The 16,231-nt window shown below is 37.3% G+C and overlaps 1 long non-coding RNA gene across 3 annotated transcripts in view; it reads left to right on the forward strand.

The window, feature by feature from the left end:
• LOC111549494 overlaps nt 1–16,231 on the forward strand; it is a 302,423-nt gene that overhangs the window by 41,678 nt on the left and 244,514 nt on the right. Inside the window, exon 1 of one of the 3 annotated variants that reach the window (XR_003309653.1) lies at nt 11,975–12,114. The exons of the other annotated variants lie outside the window; for them this stretch is intronic. This is a non-coding gene — a long non-coding RNA (uncharacterized LOC111549494). Of the gene's footprint in view, nt 1–11,974; nt 12,115–16,231 lie in introns of those variants that run through there. 3 annotated transcript variants of the gene reach the window in all.

Genomic DNA, 16,231 nt, shown 5'->3' on the forward strand with positions numbered 1-16,231 from the left:
TGCAGGGAGAGCTAGGTTAGCTACTTCAAATCCATTCTGGAATGAGAAAAAGAAAAAGAATGGGTTTCTTTTAAGTACATGAAATTACTCTATTAAAGAAAGCATTAGCATTTGTAGTTAATAAACTGGTAACTTTATTATTTGCCTAGAAAAAAGCAATCACAAAATGCTAAATTACTTACACATTTCGTTTCCTTCAGTCAGTTAAACATGCCTTCTGCAGCTTCACCCATAATCCTTTGCATAACAAACTTTAAAAACAGGTAGTGTAAAAATAGATTGTTCTGGGTCTCGTAAAATTGAAATCAAGGTGTTGGGCAGGGCTCTGATCTTCTCTGGAGCTTGGGACCCTCTTCCAAGCTTCTTTGGGTTGTGGTTGTTGGACTGAGGTCCCATTTTATTGCTGGCTGTCAATTGGCAACAAAATTTCTTATAGTTTCTTACGGTTTTTAGCTCCTCAACGTTGCTACCAATCCCTGCCAAGTGGCCTTTTCCACGATACGGCAGTTTGCTTTTTTCAGGACTGACAGGAGAGTGTCTGCTATAGTTGTGGATATCTCTGATTTGTTTCACCTTGAACCCCTAGACTTTCTCTTTTTAAAGACCTCACTGATTGGACCAGTCTGACTCACACTTATGGGGAGAGGATTCTATAAAGTGTGCAAACAAAGCGGTAGGAATCACTTCCTCAAGGTCATACAGAGAGCAAAGAACAGAGCCTGATGAAACCTATGTGTCTCGGAAGCCAAAGTTTGTGTTCTGTAATCTCCATTACTTACTGCCTCCACCCTTAGGAGAGAAGCCCAATGTGGTTTTCATTTTTTCTTATTTTGTTTTTCTCTCTTTTTCTATAAGTTTCTATGGCATATGGCACGTGTGTTGAGAGAAACTGACCTAGCTGTCCTAGCCAAAAATACAAGAATGGTAGGGGCTCAAGTCAAAGGCTAGATACGAAGGTTTTCAAGGTGTTCTAGAGCAGTTTCTGCCCAGTAGAAATATCCCACGTGAGTAACAGCAAGCAGTACCATAGGACTTTCTTGGACAGTGTGCAAACAAAGGTGTAGGAATATTGAGACCATCTTAGAATTATGTCTCCCACAAATGGTTTAAATGAATAGACATTAATAAAGAGACTAACTACAGAGGTGTGAGCAGGATTAAGGAAGCAAAGGGGGCAGAGTGAAACAGTCAGAGCCCAACAACAAGAGGATGTTATTATCATAACCTGGTGAGACTTTGGACTGTAGGGGAATGCTCTGGTCCTGGAGGAAAGTAGCCACTGCCAGAGTTTTGTACTGAGGATAGAGCAGACAAGGAAACCCCCTATGTCTCTCTTCCTGCCTTCTGATCTTCTGCCAAACTGAACCAGAAACCAAGGGCTCAGAACTTGGGTTGTGCAGTCCACAGACGTCAACCTTCTAGGGCCCATAGGGGCAGAGAGGGGTAGCGAATTGACTTGAGGTGGCAAATAATCATCACACTGCTTAAGAAATGGTAGTTGTCATTAAACCATTATCTCTGGTTTATGAACATATTTCTGAGTCTACCAGTGTGAAGGACTGACCTACCCTTTCAACTTTATAAGTGGTTCTGATTGGTGGGCGAGAGAGAGGAAGTGGCCTTTTTGTTTTGCTTTGAGCTGAGCTATAATAATGAGCTACCTCTAGCACGTTTCTTTTCATGGAGGAGATACTTGGCATATATTTGTAGCAGCCGGCAATGTAATAATGAGGTTATAAAAATTCATAATGAATTGGAACTATTCCATAAATATGTATTGAAGGAGGAAAACAGAATGTTAACTTATATTCGTATTTTAAAATAAATAAGTTGATTTTTTTTAAAACACGAATTTTATAGGTTCCATTGATAGATTAACAAAAGGTAGAAACTTGCTCAAAGGAGGGAGGCAAGAGATTGTGTTTCTGTTTTGGTTTTCATTAACTGAAATACATGATTATATTTACAACATCCATAAACAATGGCTTACTGAAACTTTTCAGTAAATCTGGGAATCAAAATGATAATGCCTACAACAATCACATTGAACCCACAGCCAATCAAGGAGAATGCTCAAAGTTAGGGTCTTTCTTTTATGAATTCCTTTAGTTGAAATAGTGAAAACAGCAGTACCTATTATAAACTTTTAGAACCAGAATTTAAACATTTATACTAATCCTTCCTCTGATGAATGTATTTTTTATCTTTATGTGTAAAGCACAAAGCATTTCTGTTTTCTTTTGAAAGTCTGATTTTTAAACTTCATCTGGTTTGTATTTGGGGATAGGGCACCAGGGGCTTGGCATGTTCATTTATATCACACTGACAATTGAACATGGAAATTTAATCTTTTGCATTGAACAGGACAGACAGAAATTTAGATTCTGATTTTTGTGGGTAGCATCTCTTCATGTTACATATTAGAAAATAGAAATCATTTTCCATGGGAGTAATTCTTGTTTATAGGATTTCCAGTGGTTTTTGGTTATTCATTAGTGAGCAATGGGTTTAGATTTCTATCCAAATTAATAATGCACTTAGCAGTGTTAAAAAGGAAATAACACATAATTCATATTTCTTTTCAAACATGCAAAGTCTGATTTAAGAACTTTTAATGTTCCAGTGCCTGTAATACTTATTTTTTTAATGTTTGTTTTGCATTGAAAAGACTGCCTTAATGTTCTAATTAGCATTTCCATCATATTTGCTTACACACTTTTACACTTACGTAGAGAAAAACTACAGTCAAATATTCCCCTAGGAAAATAATAAGGTTCTTCATTTGGATATATATTTTTCCAACATATCTTGTAGCAGGAACCTCAGAAGAAACCATTGGTTAGGCATTCTGAGGACAGAATAGAAAGTCTGAAGCTAGAGACAGTCTAATATTATGCTAATTTTATCTTTAATATTGGACCTGGAAATTTTTCTGATTTACTTTCTCCTTTGACTACCTATATTCATATATATTATTTAAATTGGCCCAGTGAATATATAAAAATTCCTCTCTGAAATGTATGTAGAAGATAGGTTTGTACCAGTGTTAGACCATTTGGTATTGTTTGCGTACCAGTGGAACGGTTGCTCTATTTTTATTAAAAAGACTTATCTTTACTTCCTAAAATTTTATGAGTAGTTCAAACTAGTTGAAACCTTTCTGTTTCTCTCCAAGTTTTCATTATTCTTGGATATCTAGCCTGAACAGCTAGAATATAATTTTATTTCATGATTAATGTTAATCTAATTCAAATTTTTCCTCAACTTAAGTGTAGTTATTCAAGAAACAATAATCATACTTAAGTAGAGTAATCTAGCATTTTAATGGTAATATAACTTACCCCTTTATAACTTAAAAGCCTTATTTAACATATTTTAAAAGATAAACACTTTACAAATGATAAATGTTAAACTTTTGCTAACGACTTTAAAATAATCCAGTACATTTACCCTTTGTGATTTTTAGTTCATTTTCTATTTTCCTCTCCAAAATTCAAGTTCTCAATGGAAAATTCTTCATCAAAATAGGTTGGAATATCTCCAGAAGTAAGTACTACATTAGTAAAATTGGGTAGTTCCTCTCTCTGCCTTGAGAAGGGAGGGAAATAAAAAGTAATGCTATTTTGTGACCTTGGAAACACTGTTTAACTGCTACATTGGGAGCTTTCTGACCTATTTTGTGTATGTCATGTGGCCAGATAGTTACCTGGAAGCCTTGTTCTGCATACTTGCGTTTGTTATGGAATGAGAGAGTTTACAACCTTTTTGGGAGTGAAATTTATGGTTCTTTTGTCTTGGGATCCTAGCCCCATTATATACAGTGTGATTTATTTTTTTGCCCTCTAGAAAATGTGGTCATGTCATAAAATGGAAGTGGTAATCTTGAAAACTGAAAGGAAATTGGGTAGCTGGATTATAGAAAAACCATTTTTTTTTTTCAGGCTGTTTGACTTGAACAGAAGTAATCTATTTGTGGGTGTTAATAAATTGCAGTCTGCCAGGGTTTAACACTACTATCTATTGTGCAGTTTTGGATTCATGTAATGTTTGCTTAACTTGCACTCTGTTCCAGAATTTCAGGATTCTGGATGGTATAGGAATGTAAATATTTTCATAAAGTACAAATACAGGTTGACTAGTAACAGTCATAATAAGTGTTTTGACAATGAACTTCAGTGTTTTCTTGTTATTCCAGTCTCTGGAGGAATAATACCCTTAATTACCTTAGGAACAATATTTAGGTGTGTGGTATTTATATTCATGTAACTACAAAGTTTGGGTAGACAATTGAATTGGTTTGCTTTGTATTTATTCAGTAAATTTGTCTAGGATGAGTTTATTTTGATTAGTGAGCTAAAGTGGTTTTATCTTTATGCCCTTGTTGTTTCTGGCATAAATTCTAGGTCAAGGTAATTCTCAAACTGCTAAATGAGTATTTTTCAGTGGAGTCTTGTAAGTTGTAGACAGTGCTCTTAAATCTTCCTGGCTGAGTTGCCATCCATTGAATCACCAAACCGAGATAGGATCAAAGTCATTTTTTACCCCTAAAAAAAGGTACGTTTTTATTAAAAAAAAAAAAAACAAAAAGACTCAGTCCAGAGAATATCTTTAGTCACTGAAAGGAAAGGTCACAGTGTATTTTTTTCTAATAAATTATTCACTGATGCATTTGGAATGATTCTGGATAAGAAGAAATTAACATTTCTTACTATAAGAAAGTATAACTCTTGTTAGAACATTCTCATGATTTGTGTTTTCAATTAGTTTATTGTTATTATAGTTAATCCACCTACTATCTCTGAGAAGTGGGTTAAAATTATTAACCCTGTTTTACAGATTGGGAAATGGAGACACGGTGAGGTTAAGTGGAGTCATCAGCATCCTACATTAAGTCATGGCACAAAGAGGATTAGTCTGGTGTTCATGTGGTTTATTCAGTCCTCAATGTCTTTGATTTTACATGTAATGAGTTACACTGTTATACCCTCAGTTCATATTTGGAAAGAAAGCACTGACACTTGACCACCACCTTTCTTTTTTCTGCTTAATGATCCTTGTGAGCCATTGAAGATAAACTGTTGTGACTGTTGAAAGACTACAGCTTCTCTTAATCTTTTGTAAAATATGCATACGTTACAACTGTAGCTGACTTTCATTTCTCATGTTAATGTTAAAGGTCTTTGATGGGTCTGAAACTTAAACTGAGATTTAACCCATGGTATATTTCAATTGCTAGCCTTTTCATGTCTAGGTCTTTGGCAAAAATCCACCAACTAACCAATCAACTAGGATTTACTGAGCATCTGCATGTGTGTTGCTTGATTTTGGCCACAGATTTTCCTAGGTGATTGTGATATCTTTGTCTCAGGTATTGGCTATACTTGTGGCAAATTTTGGGTTATAACTCATCCTTCCTCAGTTGGTACTGGATGACTTAACTAGGGTAAGATCATGTTATAAAATCTCAGGGATGGAGGGCTTAAAAGTCACTATTCACTCTCATATAATGTTGCTGCTCTCTGACCCCCACCACACACATAGAAAGGTCAGCATAGCTTACCCTCAGATAGAATTTGTCCTTCATACTCCAAGCTCCAGCCATTTGGGAGAAATGCCTTTAGGATGCCCTGCTGTTTCCTTTCAGAGCCAGCTTCTGTACATGAGTTTCCCTAATCCAGTCACCTCTCTCTCTCATCTCCTTTTACCCTCTATTCCCTACCCCAGGATGACTCCCTAATGCTTAACTCCTGTTCAGTTTACATCTTTACCTAGGTTCCACCTCCTGAGGGAGATGTTTCTCCAACAGCTGGCCTAGATCAAGTCTCTCACCATAGGAGCTCCCATAACAAACACCCAAAGCTTTCTCTTTGGTGTGATACTTTGCTACCTTCTGCTAGCAGCTAGATTGCAAACTCCATGAAAGCAGAGACCATGCCTTTTGTGTTTTGCACTGAATGATAAATTCTTAGCACAGTCCCTGAGACGTGGTAGATGCTCAGTAAATACTACTTGGTTGGTGGGTTGGTTGATTATCTCTAAACATATGGGAATAAAACAATTTAGCAATAATATATACCTGTGGTAGCACTTCCAATGAGAAAAAAGTATGAGAACTTCTTCCCTCATCCTGGAAAAGAGGTTAAAGAAAAAAAAATCATTAGAGAAATGAAGACAAAAGCATGGATTGTGGTTTTCATAATAAACAAAGTGGAATTTATGCCAAAAAATATTACATGAAATAAAGCTAGTTCTTTTTAATGGAAAATCAGAAATTATAAGGAATATAACTATAATTATAAATGGATTTGCACTAAGCAACAAAAATATTTCCACTTAGTGAAAAATTGAGACCAGAGTATGGAAGGCAAACAAGATAAATACCATCATAATGCAAAGGGAAAAAGAAGAGAGATAAACATGGCAAAATACAAGAAAAGAGCTATGGAAATTCAAGCCACAGATACAAATAAGTATTCTTGAAGAATAAGACAAAAAAATTAATGTGGAGTATTTGATCAAAGAAATAACAGAAAGCTTTTGTAGACTAAAAGAAGATCTGAGTTGGGGAAAGAAGTTTCCCTACAATATATGTGGAACCAAATAAAAGAAAGCTATATTTAGACTTGTTCCAGTAAAAGACAATCACATATCCAAGCACATAACCCAAAGGAATAAAAATGAGTTTGGCATTAAGTTTCTTTTTCAGAACACCGTATATCTTGGGATGGTATTTAAAGAGTATTTTGGGTGAAAAGTTATGGCCTCAGAATTTAGTGTCACTCGAAGTTGAAGTTCATGGATAAGGGAAACTTTTTCTGACATGCAAATTTCCAGAATATACAGTGCTTTGGAGAAATTCTAGTTTGGTCTTCATAGCAAATAATTTGTAATTCCTCTAAGAAAATTATCCATTTTTATATCCATGAATTGTGCCACTACAATGGCTTTTATTTATTTTTAAAATTTTGAATAGTTTTATTATTACTGCCATCCTTATAATTTTACATTTAAGAGTATCATTAATGGCTTTTCTTTTTACATTGATTGTAAAAATGGTAAGAGTCAAGTATATTTGAGGCCTGCTGTGATGAGATCAATGCATCTACTGTATCTGTTCTTCCCCTCCCTTATACAATGATAGAACTTGTAGCTGAATACGTGGATGCCTAGATAAAGATTATGTTTCTCAATCTTCCTTGCAACTAGGTGTAACCATGGGAATACATGGCCAGTGAGATAGAGTGGAAGGGATGTGTGCAGTTGAAATGCAAGGTAATGAGAAACCATCTTGAACAGTGTGAATGTAGACTGCCTTTGGGATGACATAACCACAAGGTACACAAAGTAGCATGGGCCTCCAAAGACTGTAGAGCTGATTCACTTTATCTGTTTGAAATTTTCTCTGACAGGGAAATAATGTTCTATCTTTTAAATTCATTGCCATTTTATTCTCTGGCACATCAGCTGAATTTCAATTAATACAGGTAAAAAGTACATACAGTGCATTAGATGTCTCAGCCCTGGAACTAATTTATGTTCTCATCATTCTTTTTCTTTTTCTATTTTAATGTTTCCTATTATTTTATATGTCCTTGTATTCTTCCTTAAATATTCTAAATATAAATAAATACATTTATCACCTAGATATTCTTCCTAATAAAACTACTTGGAGACAAACTCTAGATAACCAAGAGATGAATCAAAATTTAGACTCAGAAGTTGGGAGTTATAGTAGGATAGGGTTAGTGCTGAACACTGAAATATAATATATAACAATTGTAGATATAGCCAGATTGTCTTTTTCTTCCATCTACTCTTTCCTTCTTGGGCATGGGACATGATGAGCTTAATGTAGGAGGAGAAGATAGTCTAGCAATACACCTCAAGCCTCTCCCTATCTCAGCCTTGTCATAAAAATAATAAAAATTAAGGCTTGACCTTCAAATATCTACTTGGAAGGAACAGAACAGTGCTCCCGTAAACATCCTTCACTAAGACATTCATGACCTTGAAGCCTAGCTCGAGTCTCATCATCTTCAACCACTGAAGAAATACACAAACCACGTAAAGCATTTTGTTTCAGTGTCCACTTTGTCTAATACTAATTTTATCCCTCTACTCTCTTTGTTCCCATTTGCTTGATTTACTTTGCCTATCTTTAAAACAATTTTTGTTCTAATGAGAATGGCCTTGGCTTTTTATTTTGAGAAATTTTGTCTTTTAATTAACTAAAGTTCTGAACACTATAATCTTGGGGGAGACTCTATCTTGGAAGCTGGGGAAAGCAGTAAAGTAATGTGTTAGGTACGGAACTGTGACATTGTAAGTCACTGAGCAGCTAGGCAATTCTTCCCAGTGTACACTTTCATTAGATAACTGTTGTGTGTTGTAGTTTTTGCCTTCTGGTGACAGGAAACCTGCTGATCTTTTTTTATCATTATAAGTCCTAAAATGTACAAAGACTGTCTTTACGATTCATCATCTCCTTGTTTTAGGCACAATATTGTTTCAGGTACAGCATCTTGCTGACCTTAAAATGTTAACCTTTTGAATTAAGAAAATGAAATAAATTTTGGTTATTTATTAAAGGAAAGTGAATTTTACTTTATGATAGTTTATATTAATACAAACCAAATTATTGTGTTAAAGATTGTTACTGCATCAGCACTACTTACTGATTTTAAGCAGTATTGTAAAATTATTCTGATGCATAGTTTTTCCTAACAGATAATACTTTAAATCTACTACTTAATGGCAATAATCTAGGCTTACAGTGTCCTGTGGTTTTAATGATCTGAATAACATAGTTTGGGGTCTGCAGGCAGATATCCTGCTTTGGACAGCCTATGCTTTTTGAAGTATGATGAGAATACACATTGACTGGAATACATTGAGATGATGGTGGTTTGACTCCCACCATTAAGTTTATGATATCGTCCAGGGTTAGATCTCACTCATAATGGTGGTGATATCTCACATTTACAAGGCACTTTCATCTTGAAGGATCCCACAGTGCCCTCTAAGCATATGTCTACAGGAATGACTATTTTCTGTGATGCAGGCATTTCTTAGGAGAGTGACACCACCACCCCCTGGTGGTTGTATTCACTGAGGGCAGGGTGATGGTGACAGTCAGTTAGGGCTTAATTTTAAAGCAATAATGTTTACTCACCCACTTTGACTAGCACACGATAGTAACATTTTTCAAATGATTTTCAGAAAGGTTGTGATTATTGTGAAGTCAGAGGTTAACTTTTACATGGCCCTTGGTCGGACAGTCTCTTAACATCATGCCAACATAGTATTTTCATTTTAACAGGTAATAGTTCTCTCTTCTGATTTAATAAAAAATAGATGCTCTGTGTCCCCTCTACTATTCATATGTTCCTTGGACATTTCTTTTTCTTTTCTTTTCTTTTCTTTTTTTTTTTTTTGAGAGGGAATTTCGCTCTGTCCCTCAGGCTGGAGTGCAGTGGCATGATCTCAGCTCACTGCAACCTCCACCTCCTGGGTTCAAGCTATTCTCCTGCCTCAGCCTCCAGAGTAGCTGGGATTACAGGTGCATGCCACTGCACCTGGCTAACTTTTATATTTATTTATTTTTTTTAGAAGACACAGGATTTCACCATGTTGGCCAGGCTGGTCTCGAGCTCCTGACCTCAAGTGATACGCCCGCCTCGACCTCCCAAAGTGCTGGGAATACAGGTGTGCACCACCGTGCCTGACCAGAAATTTCTAATTTCTGTATTTCCCTTGTGTATGTCTATGTGGGTTTCCTCATTAGGAAGTAACTGATAATCAGGAAAAGACACCAAGAAGCTTTTAAATTCCTCCCAGATAACTGCCTTTGCAATGGCAAATACAGCTTAAAAATAAGAGGCTTAATTCTCCCTGATGAAAATAAAGGAAGATACTTTCCTTCTCCTTTTTCTTAGATGATATGTTTTAGAAAACTTGTCATTTTAAGGTCTTTTTTCTGTCTCTTCAAAATGCATGTAAACCTTTTTAAAAGATAAATTAGCCTCTTACTAGTTTTATGGCTCAATAATGTCTTTCTTAAGATCAAGTAATCATCAAGAGAGAAAGGTAATGCACCTATCTTCCAGTCTCTGTGGGAGGGCAAGATCCTAGCATCAGAGGATGCCTGGCTTCACAACTACCTCCTGTAATAAAGATATAATAAATTTATTTTAACTTTTGGTAAAGCCACGTAAGCTAACACAAGTGGTCACCTCAATTACTGAGTGAATTTTGTATGAATTTTGTGTGAGAAATGGTGCCATCAAGCGTTCTTGCTTGAGGACTAATTATTATGTATCTAAATAATATGTATGTAATGGGTTGTATCCACTTGGCGATATAACAGAAGGAAGTTTCTGCTTGTCTTTGCATTCTCTTTGCAGATTGGCTGTGATGAGCACTGCATTCTGGTTTAATGCTTATTCAGTAACACAACTTTTCTTTGTTTTCTACCTTTGTGGAGAAGTTTTCTGGGTTGGCAGGAGATTTTGTTGTAAATTTTATTTTCCCAATACCTTCCTTTGCAGCAGTTGTCATTGTGTGATTACTAAAGTTTTATTAAAGTAGCTTAGGCACAGCTGTTAACATCACTGTGGGAGGGTGTCATGGAAAATAACAACAGCTAATCTTGGCTGAAGACTCATGATGTGCTACGCACTTTTCTACATGCTTTAATGTATTATTTTCTCTACAGTTCTGAGAAAACCTGTGAGAGGTCAGTTCAGTTTTCTTGTACATTTTAAAAGATTAAAAGGTAACTATTAAAAGAATAACACATTAGTTATCATATTCAATCTATAAATTTTATAAAATATCACATAGGGCTAGTGTCAAAAATTCCAAAATTTCACTTCTGAGTGCCTTTGATTCATTCTCCAGTCATCTGCCTCAAGCCTTAACACCTGCTCTGAATTCTTCCTTACTTCCTCTCTTCTTTATTGTTCTTGGGAGAGGCTTGCCTAGTGGGGGAGGATGGAGGTAGGGGCAGAAACTACATTTCTGTAGGTGCTACTGTTGTTTGATGACAACTTAATGTGTTATACAGTAAACTCGAGTAAGGCTTAAGCTACCTAAGGGAGATTCCTGTTGGTCTAATTCCATCAACATTTGGCTAGAATAATCATACTTCTTTTTACTTAAATTTTTTTCTTTTGCCGTATTAAGATTCTTAATAAAACATTTCCAAATCTTTTCTTTTCAATAACCTTTAGGATCCCATTTTCCATTAACGTTTACTAGAATTAAACATGAGAGTCAATACAATATATTCAGTACATGGTGCATATAAAAGGAGTCAATAAATTTTAGCTGTTATTAGATATCATAGGCCTTGAATGTGACTGCTGTTATTACACATCTTTTATAAAAATATGGGAAAATTCTATGACCCCTCTTTGAGTCTGTCTCCTCATTTTCGGGGTAGGGATAATTATTAGATGATATGTTAAAATCTAAAACGGTTTCTAGGGAAAAGTGAGAAAATAGAATGGAGGAGTGAAGAATCTTGGAGGCAGTTGCAGTGGGTTCCTCTACAGGACTTGGGATAAACCCCAGGTACAAAAGCCCAGGAGAATACATGATGCAAGCTTCCTCCACAGCCAATCCAGAAACTCACAGGTTTGCTGTAACCAGAGCTCAGGACACACTTAATAGTAGTACATCTCAGCACTGATCCAAAATCAAACTTCATCAGAAATACCTAGAGCGAGGTCACCAAGCAATGGAAGCAGAATCATCAGGGGCGGGGCTTAAATATTTGCTTTTGAAAAACTTCCCAGGTGATTCTCATGTCCATTGTAGTATAAAATCACTTTTTTTTTTTTTTTTAAATTATAGAAAGGCAACTAAGGTGGCTAGATGTTAATCCAAGTCTGAATTCCTTCAGTTGTTCAGTACACCTTTTCTTGCCACTAATTGTCATCTGTACTTTAAAAATGTGTACTAGGTAGCTGGCAAGATGGCTGAATAGGAACAGCTCCAGTCTGCAGCTCCCAGCAAGACAAACACAGAAGGTGGGTGATTTCTGCATTTCCAACTGAGGAACTCAGCTCTTCTCATTGGGACTGGTTAGACACTGGGCAAAGCCCACAGAAGGTGAGCCGAAGAAGGGTGGAATATCACCTCTCTTGGGAAATGCAAAGGGTTGGGGAACTCCCTCCCCTAGCCAAGAGAAGCCATGAGGGACTATGCCTTGAGAAACGGTGCACTCTGGCCCAGATACTACGCTTTTCCCACAGTCTTCGCAACCTGCAGACCAGGAGATTCCCTTGGGTGCCTATACCACCAGGGCCCTTGGTTTCAAGCACAAAACTGGGCGGCCCTTTGGGCAGACACTGAGCTAGCTGCAGGAGTTTTTTTCCATACCCCAGTGGTGCCTGGAACACCAGTGAGACAGAACCATTCACTCCCTTGGAAAGGGGGCTGAAGCCAGGAATTCAAGTGATCTAGCTCAGCGGATCCCACCCCCAGGAGCCCAGCAAGTTAAGATCCACTGACCTGAAATTCTTACTGCCAGCACAGCAGTCTAAAGTCAACCTGGGATGCTTGACCTTGGTGGGGTTGGGGGGGTGGGAGGGCATCTGACATTACTGAAGCTTGAATAGGCAGTTTTTCCCTCACAGTGTAAACAAAGCCACCAGGAAGTTTGAACTAGACAGAGCTCACTACAGCTCCACAAAGCTGCTGTAGCCAGATTGCCTTTCCAGATTCCTCCTTTCTAGGCAGGACATCTCTGAAAGAAAGGCAGCAGCCCCGTTGGGGCTTTATAGGTAAAACTCCCATCTCCCTGGGACAGAGCACCAGTGGGAAGGGGTGCTGTGGGTGAAGCTTCAGCAGACGTAAATGTTCCTGCCTGCTGGCTCTAAAGAGAGAAGCAGAACTGAAGGGGATAGAGACATGAAAACCCCTTCAAAAAATCAATGTATCCAGGAGCTGCCTTTTTGAAAAGATTAACAAAATTGACTGCTAGCCAGACTAATAGAAAAGAGAGAAGAATAAAATAGACACAATAAAAATGATAAAGGGGATATCACCACTGATCCCACAGAGATACAAACTGTCATCAGAGAATACTGTAAACACCTCTGTGCAAATAAACTGGAAAATCTAGAAGAAATGGATAAATTCCTGAACACATACGACCTCCCAAGACTAAACCAGGAAGAAGCTGAATCCCTGAATAGACCAATAACAGATTCCAAAATTGAGGCAGTAATTAACAGCCTACCAACCACAAAAAGCCCAGGACCAGATGGATTCACAGCCGAATTCTACCAGAGGTAAAAAGAGGAGCTGGTGCCATTTCTTCTGAAACTATTCCAAACAATAGAAAAAGAGGGACTCCTCCTTAACTCCTTTTTGGAGGCCAGCATCATCCTGATTCCAAAACCTGGCAGAGATACAACAAAAAAACAAAATTTCAGTCCAATATCCCTGATCAACATTGATGCAAAAATCCTCAATAAAATACTGGCAGACCAAATCCAGCAGCACATCAAAAGGCTTATCCACCACATCAAGTCAGCTTCATCTTGGAATGCAAGGGTGGTTCAACATACGCAAGTCAAATTAACATAATCCATCATATAAACAGAACTTATGACAAAAACTACATAATAATCTCAATAGATGCAGAAATGGCCTTCAATAAAATTAAACACCCCTTCATGCTAAAAACTCTCAATAAAATAGGTATTTATGGAACATATCTCAAAGTAATAAGAGCTATTTATGACAAACCCACAGCCAATATCATACTGAATGGGCAAAAGCTGGAAGCATTCCCTTTGAAAACTGGCGTAAGACAAGGATGCCCTCTCTCACCACTCCTATTCAACATAGTATTGGAAGTTCTGGGCAGGGCAATTAGAAAAGAGAAAGAAACAAAGAGTATTCAATTAGGAAAAGAGGAAGTCAAATTGTCTCTGTTTGCAGATGACGTGATTGTATATTTAGAAAACCCTGTCGTCTCAGCCCAAAATCTCCTTAAGCTGATAAGCAACATCAGCAAAGTCTCTGGATACAAAAATCAGTGTGTAAAAATCACAAGCATCCCTGCACACAAGTAATAGACAAATAGAGAGCCAAATCATGAGTGAACTCCCATTCACAGTTGCTACAAAGAGAATAAAATACCCAGGAATCCAACTTACAAGGGATGTGAAGGACCTCTTCAAGGAGAACTACAAACCACTGCTCAAGGATATAAGAGAGGACACAAACAAATGGAAAAAAAAATACCATGCTCATGGATAGGAAGAATCAATATCGTGAAAATGGTCATACTGCCCAAAGTAATTTATAGATTCAATGCTATTTCCATCAAGCTACCATTGAGTTTCCTCACTCAATTAGAAAAAACTACTTTATATTTCATATGAAACCAAAAAAGAGCCCTTGTAGCCAAGACAATCCTAAGCAGAAGGAACAAAGCTGGAGGCATCATGTTACCTGACTTCAAACTATACAACAAGGATATAGTAACCAAAACAGCATGGTACTGGTACCAAGACAGATATATAGACCAATGGAACAGTGCAGAGGTCTCAGAAATAATGACACACATCTACAACCAGCTGATCTTTGACAAACCTGACAAAAACAAGCAATGGGGAAAGCATTCCCTATTTAATAAATGGTGTTGGGAAAACTGGCTAGATATATGCAGAAAACAGAAACTGGACACCTTCCTTACACCTTATACAAAAACTAACTCAAGATGCATTGAAGACTTCAATGTAAGACCTTAATCCATAAAAACCCTAGAAGGAAACCTAGGCAATACCATTCAGGACAGGCATGGGCAAAGACTTCATGACTAAAACACTAAAAGCAATGGCAACAAAAGCAAAATTGATCAATGGGATCTAATTAAACTAAAGAGCGTCTGCACAGCAAAAGAAAGTGTCATCAGAGTGAACAGGCAACCTACAGAATGGGAGAAAATTTTTGCAATCTATCCATCTGATAAAGGGCTAATATCTAGAATCTACAAAGAACTTAAACAAATTTACAAGAAAAAAACAACACCATGAAGAAGTGGGCGAAGTGTATGAACAGAAATTTGTCAAAAGAAGACACTTATGTGGCCAACAAATATATGAAAAAAAGCTCATCATCATTTGTCATTAGATAAATGTAAATCAAAACCACAATGAGATACCATCTCTTGCCAGTTAGAATGGTGATCATTAAAACGTCAGGAAACAACAGATGCTGGAGAGGATGTGGAGAAACAGGAATCCTTTTACACTGTTTGTGGGAGTGTAAATTAGTTCAACCATTGTGGAAGACAGTGGGGCAATTCCTTAAGGATCTAGAACCAGAAATACCATTTGACCCAGCAATCCCGTTACTGGATATATACCCAAATGATTATAAATTTTTCTACTATGAAGCTACATGCACACATGTATTTATTGCATTACTGTTCACAGTAGCAAATACTTGGAACCAACCCAACTGCCCATCAATGATAGACTGGATAAAGAAAATGTGGCACATATACACCATGGAATACTATGCAGCCATAAAAATGGATGAGTTCATGGCCTTTGCAGGGACGTGAATGAATTTGGAAACCATCATTCTCAGCAAACTAATACAGGAATAGAAAACCAAACACTGCATGTTCTCACTTATTAGTGGGAGGTGAAACTTATGAACAAATGGACACAAGGAGGGGAACATCACCCATCAGGGCCTGTTGGGGGTGGGGGAGCTAGGGGAGGGATAGCATTAGGAGAAATAGTTAATGTAGTTTATGGGTTGATGGGTGCAGCTAACCACCATGGCACGTGTATACCTATGTAACCTGAACATTCATGTATCCCAGAACTTAAAGTATAATAACAAAACAGAAGATCCCAACAGGAAAAATTTAAAATGTGCACTAATTCTAAAATTAGCTTAAGCTGATTTAGCAATTTTGCTGCAAACGAGTTGTATAGATATTCATTCTTAGGTCAGAAATCTGTCTTACATTTGGATTATACACTTCCCTCTGTTCCCTGGGAGATGTAAACATTGCTCTTCTTCCAATATCTCAATCTCCTTTTGCATCAGAGGGGCTCTGCTGTCTTGTCTCAGCACCAGATCGTGGGACGGTCTGCCCTGCATGACATTGGACTGTTGCCCCAGAGGCCATCTCTTGCATTCACTACTGTGTTATCACCCCGACAAGGCAGCCTGTCCCCACCCCTCCTTTGCTTCA

This window comes from Piliocolobus tephrosceles, chromosome 6 (assembly GCF_002776525.5).
Source record: "Piliocolobus tephrosceles isolate RC106 chromosome 6, ASM277652v3, whole genome shotgun sequence".
NCBI classification, from domain to species: domain Eukaryota; kingdom Metazoa; phylum Chordata; class Mammalia; order Primates; family Cercopithecidae; genus Piliocolobus; species Piliocolobus tephrosceles.